This window comes from Teleopsis dalmanni, chromosome 1 (genome assembly GCF_002237135.1).
Source record: "Teleopsis dalmanni isolate 2A chromosome 1, ASM223713v2, whole genome shotgun sequence".
Classification (NCBI taxonomy): Eukaryota; Metazoa; Arthropoda; class Insecta; order Diptera; family Diopsidae; genus Teleopsis; species Teleopsis dalmanni.
This window is the reverse complement of record NC_051846.1, coordinates 200,080,876-200,101,057: the sequence shown is the minus strand read 5'-3', so window position 1 is coordinate 200,101,057 and position 20,182 is coordinate 200,080,876. Positions and strand designations below refer to the sequence as shown.

Sequence of the window (20,182 nt, the reverse complement as noted above, 5' to 3'; positions counted from 1 at the left end):
TTATATGTCTATAACGCTTTCTTAAAATAACATACGTACATATAATTTTTTGTTTACAAAAAAATTTATAATTATCTTATATATTTATAAATTGATAAAGTTTTTAGTTATCAATAAAAAAATCTTTTAAAATTACGTTCAAGTGACCATCAAGCATTCAATCAATTTGTCAGCATATTGTAGCAAATGTCACAGAAAATAATGCTAATAGGCAATTGTTGACGTAAATTGATTAATAATACTAAAGACTAAATTAAGACAATAAAAAAAATTTAATAAAAAATAAATTAAATTTCTTAAGATCAGTTTGATTTAGTTTAAATCACAAACGTGACCAATTTATCGTTTATATAATGAAGTGCTCAAGAAGTTGATTTAATAAAATGACTGATTAAAAACTTTCCTAAGACCAAAATCATATGTACTTTTTGCAAGGCTGTATAATAAATAAATTTTAAGTACTGGATTTATTGATATAGGACGATGATATAATAAATACAGTTTTAAACTTTAAGAGGTTGAGAATGACGATATTTGGAAAAGTCATTTAACTTGCAGGGCACTTGTAATTAAACGGTTTTGACTGAAAGGTTCAAGAGTGTTGATAAGATCCCGTCAAAATTACTCGTGAAAAAAAAAATTAATTACGTATGTTTTCAAGTACACAATTCAAAATTGTATTTGAATTAATGTAAGTCTACTAAAGAAACTAAACTGTATGTATATTAGTACCTATATTGACTAATATGACTTGTAATGAATCAGGTTTAGGTGATGATCTAAAGATAATTGCAAAGTTATGACAAGAAATTAGTACAATTTAACTTATGATTAACATAAATGCTTATGACGTTTACAAATTTAAAAGAAATCATTAATTTGACAACTGAGTGAATATCAATCAATTTAAGTACTAATTTAATGTACTAATTCTATTTTAAACAAATAGTGCAAAATTGCATACTGGGAAAAATCTTTGAGTAATGATACCTAATTATATGCGGCGCTAAAAAATATTCAAAGTAATATATTTATTTTGTCATTTAGAAAATAAATTTGTCATTTAATAAATTAGTAATATACGACGGAAAGGAAGTAGAAACTGTGTGCCAATATTGTAATCAAGTAGATTTATATCTTATCTACAATACTTTTGCTTTTTTTTTTCTAATTTTTATTCTTTGTAATGATTACTTTCGATCCATGTGGGTATCAGGAGAGAATGAATGCCCGCTCAAAGAAATATACACAACTTCACAGTGAATAACTTTATCTTTTAGTAGCTTTTAAAGGTAATCGTTATGTTGCAATTCAAATGAATGGAAAAAAACTAGTATTAAAAGGTTACTTATCTACAATTAACCACAAGTGTTATTAATTGTTTTTAATGCTCAATCTTCAACTGATTCCGATTTTCATTATAAAATGTGAGTTTATTTTTTTAACAGTATTATAAATAAAACGCACATTTTGTTAAGCCAATGAGAAAAATAATTTGAAGTGCTTTTTAAATTTGTGCGTAAGCACATTAAAAATTTAATAAACCTTTAACAAAATTTTAAATACGCAAACTATTATTTACCCATTGTCACGTTTGCCTTATAAGATTTTGTGAGGTTTTGGTTTTGGTGCGCAACTATTAATAATTTTAATATTTGACAACAAATAACTAAAAATAAAACTTTATCTGCAATTTAAGCTCTTAATACAAAAACATGACCAAACTAATAAATACTATATCTACAGTAAAAAATTTAATTATGTAAAAATTATACTTCGAGTCATTTAATCAAAAGAGAATAATTTTTGTTAATCAATATTGATGTCAACAATATAAACCAAAAGTCAAGGATCTCTAACGGAATGCAGATTCAATGATTAAGTATATCTTATCTAATTTCTTAACTTATTAAATATTAATATCACTGTCAAAGATAGGGTTTAAAGATTTCCTATAATCTCTGTTCAATACATAAACAAAAAAAATTAATCCAAACTAAATATGGATTACTTTTTCTATTTTAATTTCATTGTATTTATAAATTGGCGAAAATAAATTTTATTTTATTGTATTTGTAGTATTATTTTAAATTAAAAAATTAAGTCACTTTTAGAATTTGCCTATTAATAAAATATTTAACGAAGTTTTTCAAATGAATTGCAAGTTGAAGACATATTCATACTGTTAATGGGTCTTCTGTTGGGAAACAGAAAATATTTTATTAACAATTCTTTCAAAAAAAAATGTGTAGAAAACAATTTTATTATTAATATTTTAAAATTGTGATTGCAGCAGACATGCAAACATCAGAAATTTTTTTCATTGTTAAAATCTAAGACTGTGTAGAAAACCAATTAATAACCGGAGAGCTATACAAATAATTATAAAAAAATGATTTTAATCATTTTTATAAAGTGCTATTTTTGTTTAAATTAATTAGTAATCGAAACCTGTTTTGTTTAAGACGTCAAATTAATTGTCACTTTGTTAATATACTTTATCTAATAAAAGAAATATGTACAATAAATGTCCATCCTTGTTAAGCTATTCTTACGTTTATATGGTCAATAGAAATTTGACATTGGCTTTAACCGTTTTAAATACAGACAGATCTGGATCTGATGTCAGACAGATCTGAATCTGTTGTCAGATAGATCTGAATCTGTTGTCAGATAAATCTGAATCTGATGTTAGACAGATCTGAATCTGATGTTACACAGACCTGAATCTGATATCAGTCAGAATTGAATCTGACGGGAAGCAGATCTGAATCTGATGTCTGACAGATCTGAATCTGATGTCAGACAGATCTAAATCTGATATCATACAGATCTGAATCTGATATCATACAGGTCTAAATCTGATGTCAGACAGATCTGAATCTGTAAAAACAATTACAGAAGTTAATTTCCTGCAGTAACAAAATGCATTTGACGTCTGGATGTTATCTCAGATAGATAAAACTCGATATTCTAATTGCTACTACAGTTGAGATTGCATACTCAAGTAATATTAATACAATGTGACAGGTTCTTATAAATTTGAGTAATCAAAGTATGCGTTTTCACAGTTCTTATTTTTATATTTATTACTTATTTTCACATATCAGTAAAATTTATTTTAATATAATTAAAATACTTTTTATGATAAAACAATAGATTTGATCCGCAAACTGTATGAAAGAAATTGCAACAGTATCCAGACGTGCCATAGTAAGAATCAATAGCACGTATTTCAACTGTAGTCCACTAGTTACAATATACTATATTTCAAACTCATGTTTAAGTAAATATTTGGGATGTGTACTAATCGAATAATGTTCAAAACAGTAACACTAGTATAACCACGATGAAGGGCGACTTCCTTTAATTTGGAAAGATAAAGTACTGGGTCATCTGTCATAAATGATATTTAAGATTGACGCTAGCGTGTGAAATGTAAAGACGACTGGGATACTGCTTCTAAGATCTTATTAAGGAAACTAGGTATTAAATTCATTAACTAATGCTTCATCGAAAAGAAACCAAATTTTAATTTTTTACAATATGCGATAATGAAATTCAATATATAGATATCATTATTATGATCCTTGTTCTAGAAAAAACATTTACTTGACATTTCTTGCGAAATTAAGATTTCTATACTATGTAGAGTATCGATCCAATTTCATTTATTCAGCTACTTCATAATAGTTCTGAATGCACATATATACATACCTAATGCAACTCTTGTCAATTGCGTTGACATGTTTAAAATTAAATATTTATTTTCAGTAAATTGTGTATATATCTACAAATAATTAGGTAATAAAATATATTGGAAATTTTGAAGGTAATAAAAAAATCGTTGTATATACTTATATCAAATATAGATTCACGTTACCTAAGCGGAAATCATGAAAATTATGGCAATTGGGGCTTTTTTCAAATAGTCAATTATTTGTTTATTTTAATTGAAATTGATAATAATATTAATGAACTGTATAAACACTTTCAACTATTTTTAAGGGGATATATTATTTAAATTATGATTCATATAATTAAGAAATTAAAATTGTGTGTTAAACAATTACTTTCATTATAATTATTATTAATAAAAGTAATTACTAAATATATAGTTATGAACTAAATGGATAGATTATTCATAAAGAAGGCATTTTTAATTATTTTATTATGTATATAAACAATTTTTATTTATTTATGATTGTTATAAATTTTATTTCTTGTATTTATTTTGCAATGAATGAAACATACACTAAATATACAAAATAGAGGACTTTTTGAATACACCTTATACAAGTTTATTTTAAGACGGGTCTATCAACGTACTACAGTAAACAATATCTTTGCAAAGATACATGATGTATCAGGCTCAGGGAATTCTGTTGTAAGTTAGAGGATTTCGACTATAACTATAGCTAATTGTATTACGCTGCTGCTAGTAAACTAGCATATCTCTAATCGTAATCACTGATAAATAAATTTTAAGATTTATGTGAATATGCTGATATGTGAACAGATGTTGCGTATTTTGCTATCAGTTTTAAGTACGCTGGAGCTTATTATTGTATCCTGCGGTTGAGATCATACAGTTAAGGTCTGGAACTTAGCCAATTGTAAATTGAAGAACAATCATCACGGTCACAATGGTTATATGGCGAATTTACAATCTTTGCGTAGTCTTGCAATTAGTTGCGATAAGTGATATTTTTATTCTGTTAAGTCTACTCTAATATATATTCGGAGTTCAGAATCAACTGCTTTTTAAGTTAAATAAAAAGTAAAATAAACCATACAATGGAAACTAGACCCATTACTTCATATGTTTTTAACTGCTATAATAAAATTTTTAAACATATAGAATATCAGATTACATTATTTTAACTGTTGAATCTCCGAATGGTTACAGGCTTCTCGGTGAGGTATGCAGATCGGAGGTCAATTATTGCTTAGTCTGATGAAGTATCCAGTCAAGACGTGAAGATACCTCGAGTTAATAAAGGTAAAATAGCTCAAATAGCTTCAACATAAACAATTTTCCCCTGTGCATTTTTTCTGATATAATTTAAGTTTTCAACATTCTTTGAATTTTAGATAAAAACATTTTATTCGTTTTCAGTAACAAAAAATTTCAAAATAATACAAAAATGTCTATAGTCTGCACTATTAACTTTTGTTAATACTAACATCCAAAACAGATATGTTATCTTGACTGATTCACTATACAAAAATGCCTAAATTTCATATATTAATAATAAATTTTATAATGATGGCATAAAATAATTAATTACTTTTCACATTGACCACATTAGTCAATTTATACATTATTAGAAAAGTTGTTAGCATAACTTCTAAACGAGTTCCTAACCTTCCTCAACAAAATTGTATTTAATCCAATCTCGAAACTAAAATCAATAAAAAATTTTATAACATTTTTATTTCAAGATTTGAAAACAATATCAGTATCTGAGTATTATGTCAGATTTGATAGTTCCATTAAGTTACCGAAAATTTATTATGAATACCAATTTTTTTTTGATTTTATATGATTTTATTATTTTGATTATATGTATGGTTAATGAGTTATTTTCACATTTTCAGTTTTAAGTATTTAATATAACGCATTAAGTGGTATTATTACTAATAGAGTACAATAAAGCAATTAAGGTACGATAAAATCGAATAAGTTTACCTAAAATATGAATAAATATAAAAAAACTGTATATGAATTTCGGTTATTATCAATGTCTGCAAATTTATGATACTTCCTCTGTTTTGTACGGGTGTGACTAATTTTAATTAAAATTAAACTTCAGTATAAAAATGGTTAGTACTCTACTCGCGAGGAAGTAAATAAAGTAATTTAATGACAAAAAACTATTCCAAAAACCCAAACAGCAATTATAATAATAATTTAAATATTAGTAAACATAATAATACCTTTATAATAGTGATAAAATAATAAAAAGAATAATAATTAGTTAGAACGCAAATTAACTACAATCTTTTTGAAATGTATTCATATTTTGCTGAGTGTATCAGTAATATTCTCACTTGAACTGAATGCCAGATTATAATTGTTTTCAAAAATTTGAACTTCTGAGAAGGTGGGTGTAAATAAAACAATTCTTCAAATTAAAGATTTGATACTAAATGAAATTTTATAACTTGTTACACATATTTCGTTTCTGAAGAGATAAAATTTTATTGACATATTAATATTATTTTAAAAATGACTGATTCTGTAGAAAATATTTGCAAAGAAACAAAATTTTTATCAGTGTACTAGTGTATGAATAATAAAAAGGGTATTATTCTTACAAATAAATAAAAAAATTAAATACTAAATTAATATTAAAAAAGTTTATAACGTTCATAAAATGTAATTAACGGTTTAGCAATAAATCTAATATTTTGATATTTTTTTAATACAATATGTCGTGATATATAAACATGTGGTATATATGTATAGAACAATGCGGTGCTTTCTAACTCCCATAAATGTAATATATAAGTTAAATCTTATAATCTAAAAACTGTATAATATTCATGTGATTATATATTATCTCATATCTGCTGTATTAAATCTTAATCAATTACGCTCTGGTATCTATAAACTTCGGCCATATCTATCACATTATATTGAAATCCTCAGAATAAGTGAATTTCAAGAGTAATGTTAGTTATTCTTACTAATTGCCTGTGTGGCACTTATTATTATTAAAAATATCTGTATGCTCAACTAGAAATAGAGAAGCAGGAGTTGCAGGAGTTGCAGAAGCAGTAAGAATCACACCTTGGATCTTATTGTTATTATCGATAACCAAGTGCCACTAACCATTCACAGCAAGGACTTAAAAATTATATCATTTTGCTTAAGCTTAACTCCTAGACTATCCAATGAAATAAATAATTTTTTTTTAAGATTGTAATCTAGAAATCTTTTGATCTAGACGACTAGACAACACTTTATCTCGTTGTAGTGCATTTTATATTTCTTGTTTTTATCTTTCAATACTGTTGACATTAATGCAATAATAACTCAAAACTTTCTCTGAGTTAATAATAAACAACATGTTTTATATATACTATAAAATTTATACAAATTTATAAAAATTTCTCTATATAAATTCTGGAGTAAATTACCATTGAATGTCATCAATTTTGCAACAACTTCTACAGTCGAGTTCTATAGAACTCCGAAACAGATTTTAATTAGATTATTCATATCGGTATGTTTTTTATTGTAACAGATATATCGCATACATATATCTTTGGATGTGAGATGTTTACAATACATACAAAAGTTGAATTTACAAATGCAGTGAAGTGAATGAAAATGTGTTCATAAAGGAGCTAGCTTATATATAATTAGCAAATTATGAATCTATTATTTGAAGAGGGAACTAAAAGCACAACAACTGCATTTGAGATTTTATGAAATATTACGGAGCAAAAAAATGATCCAATTTTTCGATTTTCTTATAAAATTTGGAAAGGTGGACTTTGAGCCGACAATATATTAAAATCAAAGCTTTCTGATAAAGCTACTTGATACAATTATCTTTAAAAAAGAAGAAAGCTTTAATTCGCTTGATTTACACTTGATTAAAGTTAATATTTTATATATATTTATATAAAAATCACTACTAAAATTTTTTGTTCATAAAACTGAAATTTATTGTAATAGACAGTTATATTTTATATATGATAATATATTTTAATGACTATTGAATTAGTAAATCATTAAATAGTTAATAATTTTTCAAATCGCTTTACCTTTTATATTTTTAAAATTTATTTTACAATTTATTGTATAAATAATCATTTATCAATATAATTTTTATTAAATTTTTAAATATTATGAAAAAAAAACGGTTACCTTCTTCATCGTTTTGTGGCAAAGGGGAATATCCAATTGAGCAGTTTTTGAAACACAATGAATTCATTTTGTTATAAATTATTTTCAAAAGTTTAAATAAAAATATACAAAAACATTAAACAATATGTTATATAAAAAAACTATAGGTTAAAGCAAGCTTTAGGCGTGTTATTTTAAGATAAATCTTAACCACAAAAAATTGTTTAAACGATTTTAATGAAGACAAAAATAATTTCTTTATTAAAACTTCATATTGAATATTTGAAAACATTTCGTTTACATTTCTTTTTGAAAAATACAAATGTGTTTGAAGAATATATACAATATTTTTGCAATATTTAACATTTTAACAATTTAAAATTTTGTTGATCAAAGCACTTGAGTTCAGTTCACTTTCTACTGAAAATCAAATGTTTCTTCTACAATCACTTTTCTCTAAAAAAATGTAAGTCTTATTCGCAATATTCTCTATTTTATTTTACATATTTTTGTATATTATTCATAAGCAAAAAGAGAAGTTAATCTATAAAAATAATTAGCAAAAATAATAGCTTAGTAAAAAAGTCAAATTGATGGGTTACTTCATATTTTACATAGTATTTAAAATTTTAAAAAAATTATAAGAGTAAGGCTTCGTTTAATTTTTTTTAAAAAGATTTTTAATTGTAATAAATTTATTTTAAAAGCGAATAAGGCTAAACCTAGCTAAAATCAGCAGAATGATAAGTTCGATAAATTTACTAAAAACTTGCTAGTGTAGCTATTAGGTTAAGTAAGGTTAATTTGAAGAGGCAGTAGTAGCCGAAGCTTATTTTAGCAAAAAAGGAAGTGAACCTATAAAAATAATATAAAAAGTCAAATTGATAGGTTACTTCTTTTTTTTTCAAAATATATCTAATATTCAAGACTTCATTTAGACTCTTTGTAAAAAACATTAAATTATAATAAATTTATATTAAGAATTAAGTAGTTTAAACTTCGTGGCGGATATGAGATCAGTAGTCCAAAACCTATTAAAAACCATTGTAAGTTTCTCAAATTAAAAACCTTGCTGGCTAGTGTTATTGGAATATACAGTACAGAAACATGTTAATTATTAAAATTATTGTTAATTATTATAAACATTTGCAGAGAAAGAGTGTTAAAGCTGAATTTAGCACTAAAAATAAATTAGCGTTTGATGAAACATGATATAGTACCTTTATCAATAGAAAAATTTAAACTATGTTTGGTTTTCATGTATACACTAATATACTGTACACTTAAAATATAGTTAAACAATTTTCATAGACCGTCAGATAAATATGACTATATTAGGTTACTATTAGCTGAATGATATCTCATATGTTACCTACGTGATTTAAAAGTTATTACAATTATTACAATTTCTAATGTTAATAAAATGGTTTACTGAGGGTTAATAATTTGATAAGAAGTTCTACTTAAAGCATGTGCTAAAATAAGTTAATTTAGACAATTATGTCTATCGGTTTCTAAATAGAAAAACCGATGATCATAAGACACCTACACAGTTACCTATTCTATAAATCAAAAATATTTAAAAAAATTGGAAGATATATTTTAATAATTAAATGTTTATGTAAAATATAATAACAATAAATATGTAGCACAGTAATTTCACTTTTTAAACTTTTTTTGTTGTAATTAATACGGAACTTACATGTGCATACAAATTTCGTATTTATTTTTCTTTTATTTTTTGGCTTTAAATAAAAGTAATTATATATCTAACATATACAACTGTAAGTAACCGCATCAAATAGTATCGATTACCCCTTTATGAAAAGTAAGTAACATATTCAAATGCAGAATTTTTTGTTGTTTCGAATTAAATATATTTAAATATTTATAAAAAATTAAAGCAATTCAAGCACATAAATTTTCTTAAATTTTTCGATGCACACGATTTGATTGTGAACAGATTATACCCAGAATTTCAATTACCTTTACTGAAGCGTATGAGTAACCAAAAAACTCCAGTGAATGTTTCTTATTATAATTTATTAAATTCTTATTTCCTGAATTTTTATTACGTAAAATTTAAAATATATGTAAAAGTATTCCAAATAATTATATGGAATACAAGTAAATAATTGGTATAAATTCTAATATATCAAGTAATATTAAGAAGTAGTTCACATTTTCTAAATATTATGTCTACATATTTTCAATAAGATTGTTCTTCTGATAAATCAGTAAAACTTTTGTAGGTTTAATTATACAAACACTTCATATCAATCATTACATTAAGTGTAAGTGTAACCAACTATATACACGTTTTCAGCTAAAATTAAAAAAATTCTACTCTTGTCTATGCTGAAATCAAAACATGTGTACAATTTTTTATGCATTTTCCAAGCAATTGCCGGCATACATACTTTATCAAGCGGTAGTAATTACACAAACGCCATGACTGTGAACTTAAATGACTTTGTTCTCACATGAGTTTCACATGAGTAGTATATATGGTGTACGTACTTACATGCATATATAAATATTCACATATATTCACATCTATTTAGTATGTGTGATTCAAATCAGCTGTTTGTTAGAAATTTAATAGACGTAGTTGGTTAGCAAAAAAAAATTGCATCTAATAAGAGAGCAAAACTAGCTGCGATAATTTAGTTTGAAATATAATGACCGTTTCTGGCACGCTATGCTCACTGAAAACAGACATATTAACTTTTGATTTGTAAAAGCACATATTATTATAATTTATGAGGTAATATATTTCGAAAGACGTATGCAGTCTGTAGACTGGCATTTGCATATTTCTGCTGAAGTTCATAAGTCTGTTTCTAAGTCTTCAATCGAAACTTTTATAATGGTTGAACTCATCGTGCACTGCGACTTAAAAGATCTATTGTACCTCTTAGTCGGATTATGTTAGAGTGTTTCTCCACGTCGGATTTCTTTAATGAAAGACAGTATAGAGCCTATCTTTCCTAGTCTTGAATCCTTATGATCCATGAAGACCCTCCTAAGTGTTTCTTCCGCTTCTACAACAGTGCCGTGAACTCCCCAAGCACATGGTATGCAGTTTCTCTCTCTTCTCTACAGTATCTGCAGAATGAGTTGGATTGAATTCCTAACATTGATAATACTAGTTATATGCACTGCTATTTGATGCGCTTTACTAGCAAAAGTCCAAGCCAATCAACAGTGTGTTTTCATTGTCTTTCTATTTAAATTTTTTTATTATTTAAAGAAAAATAATTGTAATTAAAAGATTTTAACAATAAAATGTGTCATTTGACACCCAGCGATTACTCTTTGTTTTTCTTACATAAACAAATTGTTTAACTTACTATAAAAATACGAAACCGTTGCAATGAAAAACCTTTTTGTTAAGTCCGAAAATTTGTAGGTGTAAGTAAACAAGAAATAAAATGTATTAAAATCTTGCTAGTGTAGTTCTTGACTTAAGTAATTGTTTTTTCGATTGATAAATCTGAGGTAACTTTCTTGATCGAGATTCAGTTTTAGTGCAATTTTCATTTTTGATTGATAAATCTGTATAACACTTGAAATTAATTTATAATATCCTAGATATTTTGCTAGAGTAGTAAGAAAAATAAAGCGTGATTTGATTCGATGTATGTATATATGAAAAATATGAACATCTACTAACACAACTACAAAAATTTAAGATTACTCTAAAAATGTTCGATTGGCCAACAAAATTTGATGAATTTAGAGTAAATCTAGATTGAATACAGATTTATCAATCGAAAACGCCATAAGTTTAGGTTGGAGTAGCAGCCTTGTGCACTAAAGCTCACTTAAACACAAATAATAGTCCGTTGTGATACCAGAAACTTCCTGGATAAATTACATAAAAATTTTGGAACAGGATAGCTTTAGGTTGCTCGAATCACCATATAGTAATGAAAGGATTGCCAGTGTCAAAATGCCCCTAAATGATGATAGACCAAAAGTAATGTTATGGGCATATCTACCATAACTTCAGGCAGTCCTGTGCAGCAGTAACAAATTAATTTGAATGAGCATCTTTTTACATTCTTAAAAAGAGCTTTTCTTATACTTTTGGTTTTATATTAATATTTCCTTTGCAAGTCCATGTATATTATTTTTTTTGTCCAATCAGATATATTTTTTTTATTGTTGTTATAGATTATTATATTATATTAGTTCATTAACAGCAACTACTTATATGCGAATGACGTAAAAGAGACGCTTTAAATAAAATTGAAAACAAAAAATCTTTCCGATAAGATTTATATATGAACATAAAAATAAAAACACAGTAAAAGTGAAACGTATATATATTTTGGAAAAATTAAAATAACGTCTTTGAATATGAACTTTAAGGATGTTATAATTAATTTCTTTTCACACCGTATGTATTTAAAATTTTTATTTCATAATTTTAAGTTAATATAATATTTATATATTATATCTTTTTGCAATTAATAATTACAACTTAAATATAATTTAAATTAAATTTAATAATTAATTTCAAAATTAATTTAATCATTGATTTAAAATTTAATTAAAAATAAGACCTACCATTTAACATATTTGAAAAATGTGATTTTTGTTATTTTTATTTTATTAATTAATTTACAAATTAGTTTCTTTGCTCACTCATGTACTTCAAATATTCTTATCAGTTATTATTTTACTTTCAAACGTCTATCACAGATCACGTGACAGTTTTAAAGTGATCAAAACCTTTCTGTGGTTAATACCTATTGTTTTTATACATGTATGTATGTATTTAATTGCATTTTCTTTCTCACTAATTTTGACAATAATTAGTCGCGTGCCAAGTAATATATATATATATATATATATATATATATATATATATATATTATTTCACAATATTAAAAAGTTTTAAAAATATCAATATTAATTATAACACATAGTTTATATGGAATATATTAGAGAGGTTTCGAAATATAGATTCGTACAGAATTTATTGAATACTAAAAATAATATTTACACGTGTCTCTTTTAAGATAAATAATTTTTGATATAACAGACAAAAATAATTCGATACGCGCTATTGTTAGTAGATGCAGTTGGTAAGTTCTTTACAGAATTATCAATAACTAACACTTAAATAAATATTTCTTTTCCTTATATTAAATAATATGTGCATAACCATTTATTATATCCATGAAAAAGTATATAAATTAATCTTAAAAGTGGACAGAATGGAAAACGATAAGTGCGTAGATATAGATCATAGCAGAAAATATTAGAGAACACTGTAATGATTAGAAATAGGTATATACAATGATATGTTGAAGAGATTCACTATTTATTGTTCCATAAATTTTAACTTAAATTACTTGAAAATAAAATACCCAAGTCACCTTAACATATAGTGAGCGCAATTTACTTAGACGCACTTAATATTTTTTCAAAAATGATGCAACGAACTCGAATATAAATATTTTTTTTGTTGAAAAAGAAAAAGCAGTGCTTGATAGTAAAAAACAAAAAAGAAATATATTTCATATCAGTCATTCTTCTTACATATGTACAAAAACACAAAAATAAGGCAAAATAAACGCGCAATTTTCTTAGGCGCACTATGTTTAAACAAAAGAAATCAAAGAGTTTTCACAGTTTTGACAATGCTTAATACTTTGTAATTCCTCCGTTTTGGTTTATAACTGAAAAAATTCGATTTGGCATCGAATCTATCAATTTTTTGATAATCACATCGTCGATTTTGTCCCAAGCCTCTTGGATTGATGCTTTGAGCTCACTCACTGTGGAATACTGACGTCCGTTGGCATAGACCTTCCGTGAAATTATTCCCCATAGGTTCTCAATGGGGTTTAGGTCAGGACTCCTTGCTGGCCAATTCATTACCGTTATCTGCTTCGACGAGAAGTAAGACTTTGAAAGCTTGGACACATGAATGGCGGCGTTATCCTGCTGGAAAATTAGATCCCGATCGGCGTGTTCCTCCAGAAACTTTATAAGAACGTCATCCAGCATTTCAGTGTACTTCTCTGAGTTCATTCTTGTATTTATAAAGCACAAAGTAAGTTTTCCATGGAGTGAAAAGCCACCCCATATCATGACAGATCCGCCTCCAAAGTTTCTACTCATTCTTATGGGATTGTTTTGGCGGAGATCATGCCAGTAAGAGCTGAAACCGTCTGGCTCGTCCAAGTTAAATTTTTTCTCGTCCGAAAAAATAACCGAGTGCCATTCTTTGGTCCAATGCATATGATTTTTAGCAAAAACAATGCGATTCTTCTTGTGCATTTCTTTCAGAGGGGGCCGTTTCATCATTTTCTTCCATTTTATGTGGCCATCGGCATGTAAAATTTGTTGCACTCTTCTTTTTTTAATTGGTAGCTGCAATTTTGCTGCGATTTGAGCTGCACTGAGCCGATTTTTTGTTGCTTCTTCCTTTATTTGGTTTTTGAGTTGCCGATTTATCTTTGCATTTCGATTGTTATTCGTAGGGGCTTTACCATATTCCTCACCCAAACGTAAAAAATTTCTTACAACGTGTTCCGATCGGTTTATGTGGCTTGCAATTTTCCTCTTTTAGAATCCATTTTGATGTAAACACCCTATTTTGGCTTTTTCTTCAACGCTCAGAAATTTTCCCTTTGCCATTCGACTTGCGCAAATGCGAAGCCTATTTCGTAAAGAATTTGTATGGTTTTTGCTTTTAGAATATTAGCTCAAATATTAATGTGTTATGAAATACAAACCTTCTTACAGAACAATCAAATAAACTAGTCCGAACTACCGAAACAAATATATGCGTCTATAAAAATTGCGCACTTACTTAGCTTCTTTTTTATGAAATTCACCGTTATAACTTTGCAAAATAAAAATCACATTCCTTTTATGTTTGTTTACGTTTAGTAATGGAAAAGAAAAAATAATAATGTAAAAAGATCAATAGCTCTGCTCTTTAACAAAAAAAAAAGCATTTTTTTTGTGTGCGTCTAAGTAAATTACGCTCACTGTATATACAGTACAGACTTCTAAATCCATTACTGTGTAAATGTTATTTATAAGAACTATACGAGGATATTATTTGACAGAAAGATGAGTCGAACTTTAAACAAAAAAAAACACAAATACTTAAAATAAAAATAAAACTGTATTGGAATTTAAACGCATTAGTAATAATACTGATCATAATCAGTGTTAAATTATGCTCTAGAACTACTCACATGGACATACGATTATATACAAAAATCAAGAGTATTTTGCACCCTATCAAGTAAGAAGAATGACACACTAAGCCTAATTTTTAGCGAGCTGACAACGCACTTTACCGTTTCAAGTCTCTGGGTTCTCGGACACAAAGATATTATAGCCAATTACAAAACATTCGGAACATTTGAATAATATAAGTATATTAGTAGATCATACAAATAAAAACGAATATTAGAATCTTTCCATGTAATACAGTTAAAAACAAGATGGGAAAGATCATTTGCATTTGTACGCAAATTGATCTACTTTAAATAGGAAAATATCTCATTAAGACCTCATTAAGATGCCACATAGGGATATTGTAATTATAGTGGGACTACTGAAGAGTGACTGTCAGTTAAGATATCCTAGTTAGAAACCAAAAACACTTTTCAGCTGTTCTTGCCACAGATGGGAGAGGTACTTCACATGTGCTTTGTTATTATGCAACACTTGTATAACCTAGGTGAAACATCCTAGCAAGTTATTTTTACAGAATCTTAACCAGCTGTAAATCCATTTTGAAAATAGCAGTTTAGAGCTTCATTAAAAGTTCAAAATAGTTTTAAAATTTCTAAAATTTCCCACTATCTTTATCATAACCTAATCTAGCAATATTTTCTATAGGTACTCTATTTATTTTTTTTGACTTAAAAACAATACAATGTTAAGCACATTCAAAAACAGTATATATATAAACTATTAGATAACTTTTGCATACTTAAAGCATTAATAATTAATTAAACTTGTACAGCAGTAAAAATACTTCAAGTTATTATCAATAACTTTTGATACGATAAAAATAATGTCTATAGTCGTTATAACTAAAGAAGGCGAACCCCTTTATTATGTAAAAATTAAGTAAAGTTAAGCCTCACTGTATCCAAAATCATTAACCGACTTGAAGTGTTCTACAAAAGAATAAAAAAAATAAATAAAATTAAAAGAGCAACCATTTGTAGTTATATTGGCTCGTGCGTCTTGTCGCAACACTTCGAAACTTCTTCAAATCAAGACAATATCAATAAAATTTTAGAAAACATAAAAACTTAAAAAAGTACTAAGATTAAAAACTGTTTATATGCTTCATCCAAAAGATTAATTATATCTCTAGACAGATATGTATAATAAATAGATGTTTCCAATGCATAAAAAGCAACATCTTTATTTCAGCATAAATGCAATTAAACAAAACCTTTATTAATGAGAAGCTGTTCATTTTTCCAAAAATTGTTTTTTTTATATAAAAGTACTACTGTCTTCGTCTGCAGACAGTTTTATGAGTGCTGAATTTTTATTTTATTTGCAAAAATAAACATTTCATTAGACAAGAGCCACTGTTTATAATCTTCCAACTCCACAGTACTTTAAAATACTAATCCTATTCACATATTCATATAAATTTTTAAGTTTACTTATAGGTAAAAAAAAACATCACCTTCGAATTGAAGTTCATATTTTTTCGTGAAACCTCAACTGTAGATCAATATTCAATAATAGATCTTTCGCTGACAATATATTTCAGAGAATTTACAAAATTGAATGGCTTTACTGCGCTTTAATATTAAACGTTAACATAGTGGTTTCTCATTGGACAATGCAAATTGGAAAGATACCTATACCAATGAAAAATCTCTAAAAACATTAATTGCCATTAGTATCTTATATACTTCAACTTGAAATGTCAAGTTCAAGCTTATAGCAAATAAGTATTCAACACATAAAATAATTAAAGGTAGTAAAAAAAAAGTATTGAATGAATTTTAGTTTCCACTCACTAGACCCAGAAAGGTCCATAATCGCATAACTTTATAATTTGTTGGAATCAATCTAACGACTTAATGTGAATACGGTTCTATGAGCAAGAAAACATAGCTTTGAGTTTAGCAGCCAAATCGAATTGTGAAATTGTTTAGATCGAATTCTCAACAGATCAATACTATAAATGTGTTAGAAAATAAAACTGCTTGACTTCATAGAACTACTTGAAGAAGTTTTATAATAGTTAATACCAAATAATTTTTTATCGCGTAAAATATCATAATGTAATCTATTTTTTCCGAAACTTTATCTTACGATTTTTATTTCTTGCGTAGTTAATTTTAAACCCTTTTGGATTTAATTTATAATGCTTCACTGGTGGTATTTCAGAATCAGTTCCAATAACAATAATGCTTTTGAAGAGCGGTTCGCCTTATGCACTAAATTCTACTATGCCATAGATGTGTGATATATTACTTTGAATTTGTAAATATGAGAATAAGATATATCATAAGGAAACCTAAAAATTTTTCACGATTTAATTTACCTCATGTTATAATAAAATAAAATTATTTTCAAGAACAACAAAAGCTATGACAAGTTTAATATTCGTATAATATAAATACAATATATATAATATATGTACATGTTTATTCTAGAATAAATTAATAAGCGTGTTGAACAAAATGATAATATTATAGAAAGCTTAAAGAGATTAAATATTATATGTCATTCGTACTTTTTTTCACTTCTAATGAAAAATTTATATCTTCTTCAAAATGTTTGTTTAAACATTTCAGATACTTTTATTAAGTATGACAATTGCAACAACTTTTGATAATTCATGAAGAGATATTAACCGACTTAGGTAATTCATGAGAACTCTTGTGAGTGTACAAAAATCAAATTAATATAAATAAAATAAATAAAGATTTTTAAATATGTGTATATACATTTTTAAATAGTAAACAAAAATTACAATGCCAAATAGAACATTTTTATAACGTGTATTAAAGTGTTTGCAACATGAATAAACAAATTAATATTGTAAAAAACAGAGTGAAAGAAAGAGAGAGAGAAACAAAATATATAACACTATTATAGTTCAAAAAAGAATAGATTGAATAGGGAATCGAAAGGGATTAGCAGACTATTACTTTAACATGGAATTATGCTTTTAAATTTTAACAGATTTTTTTTTAAATGTGGACCATAGATTGAATAGGGAATCGAAAGGGATTAGCAGACTATTACTTTAACATGGAATTATGCTTTTAAATTTTAACAGATTTTTTTTTAAATGTGGACCAGGTTTTAAAGTTGAAATATGAATATTAAATTATAATTATAAATTTAAGAAATTATAACCAGGATAATGGCAAAGTTCCAATTCGAATTACGAGTGGGAGCTTGGCAAATTTATTAAAATTTAACAAATAAAGAATTAAATTAGTGTACGTGATAAAGTTGAGGTACGGGACTGGAAACGGCAGCAGAAGCGCCTGTATAGGAGTCTTGCATCGGGCCAAAACTTGACAACAAATTGGTTTAGACAAAAATATAAGTAATCATTTTATATGTCAAAGTTGATAACAGCTTATAATTATATTATTATATCTTATAGTTAAAAATAATTAATTATTTATTCCTCATTATCTCACTCTGTAACAGTTGAAGAGAGATCGCTATTATATCCATCTACGTTAATAGAGTAAATTATATGGATCGAGAAGTATTAATATTCCTTTTAACTATCCCCAACTACATAACATATTTAAATTTACTTTTCATTCTATTCATATTCTATCATTATTATTGACATGATATAAGTTTTAATAAATTATCAGGTCAACTTATAATATGATTGAAAATCTTTTGAGTGCGATAACTTTAAGACATTTCAATATCATAGTTAGATTAAGATGTATATATATAATTAAGATGAAGAAGAAGTATGTAAAATAATTATATTTTTAATAATGACGACAAAAAAAAAATATGATATATTAAAATTCTTAGTATCAATAATGAAGAAGAAAAAGAAAATATAAAATATTCCACTTAAATAATAAAATAATTAATATATAAAATTAAGCAATTAAGAAAAAATTAATACAATTTGTCTTTCTGTTAATTGATAAACTCTTATGTAGAATTTTATAGGTAAAATGAGTTTAACAACATGTGTCACCCATTAACATATCTTGTCTAGCAAAATAATAAATTACAATTAAAAAAAAAACAAATTTATGACTTGACAAAAAAAAGATAAAGAATAAAAAATTTGTTGGGAAATATTTCAGTCTAATATTTGATTTATTTTGTTTAAATTTATATTCTTTTCTGTAAAAAGTTTAAGTACTGTTTATTATTTACATCTCAATCTGATTTTGATTTTATGTACATATTTATGTATTTAATATATATTTAATTTACTGACATAAAAATACTGAAATTTAACACTTTTTAATTTATAATATAATAATTTTTTTATTTTTTATGTCAACGAACGTTGGTATTTCTATAAACAATAGGATTGGATTTATTGTAAAAATATCAATACGATATACACGTTTTATTAATTAAAAATATGTTTTCTTATAAATTAAAAATTATTTTTTGGGTTTGAAATGGAAAATTTTTCGACAATATTTACTAAATTATTAAAACATTAAAAATGTGTAATTTAATACATTATTTAATTTGTAAAAAGTTGATATTAAGGATATCATTTGAAACTACTGAAACCGCAGAAACTATTGTTAATATTTTTATTAATTGATTTAATTATATTAAAAATAATAAAATTACTTTTTGTTTATAAATTGATTTAATTATTTTAAAAATAATTTAATTAACTTTTGACTTTATTTCATATTCATTTTAATTCATATTTATGTATGCAAAATTTTCGGTGATCTGTTATATTTGTGAATTGTGTAGTAAAATATATCTCATTTAAAACAAATTTTAAAAACTATTGTTAATAACAAAAAGTATTAAATCAGTTTTACAATGCACATTTTAATTAAGTAATCTTTGCTCACCGTTTACACTGGCTAAACTCTGACAAGATTATTTTAAAATGCTTATAGGTAATATTTTCGAATTTTGCTATAAACAAAAATTTATATTAGTTAATGGAAAAGTGTGAGGAGTGCAAAAATTTTACCAAAAATCTTGCTAGTGTAGGTAGAACGTTAGGTGTATAGAACAGATAATAAAATGATTCTTAAATTTAACTTAATAATAACTTCATTGTCAAATCTACACTTAAGTGTGCATTGTCAAATTGGCCTTAAGTATATT

General features: G+C 25.8%; 1 protein-coding gene across 1 annotated transcript in view; it reads right to left on the bottom strand.

The window, feature by feature from the left end:
- Positions 1-20,182, bottom strand: part of LOC119671269 (zinc finger CCCH domain-containing protein 13-like) — a 379,289-nt gene that overhangs the window by 339,134 nt on the left and 19,973 nt on the right. The gene's annotated exons all lie outside the window — the stretch shown is intronic.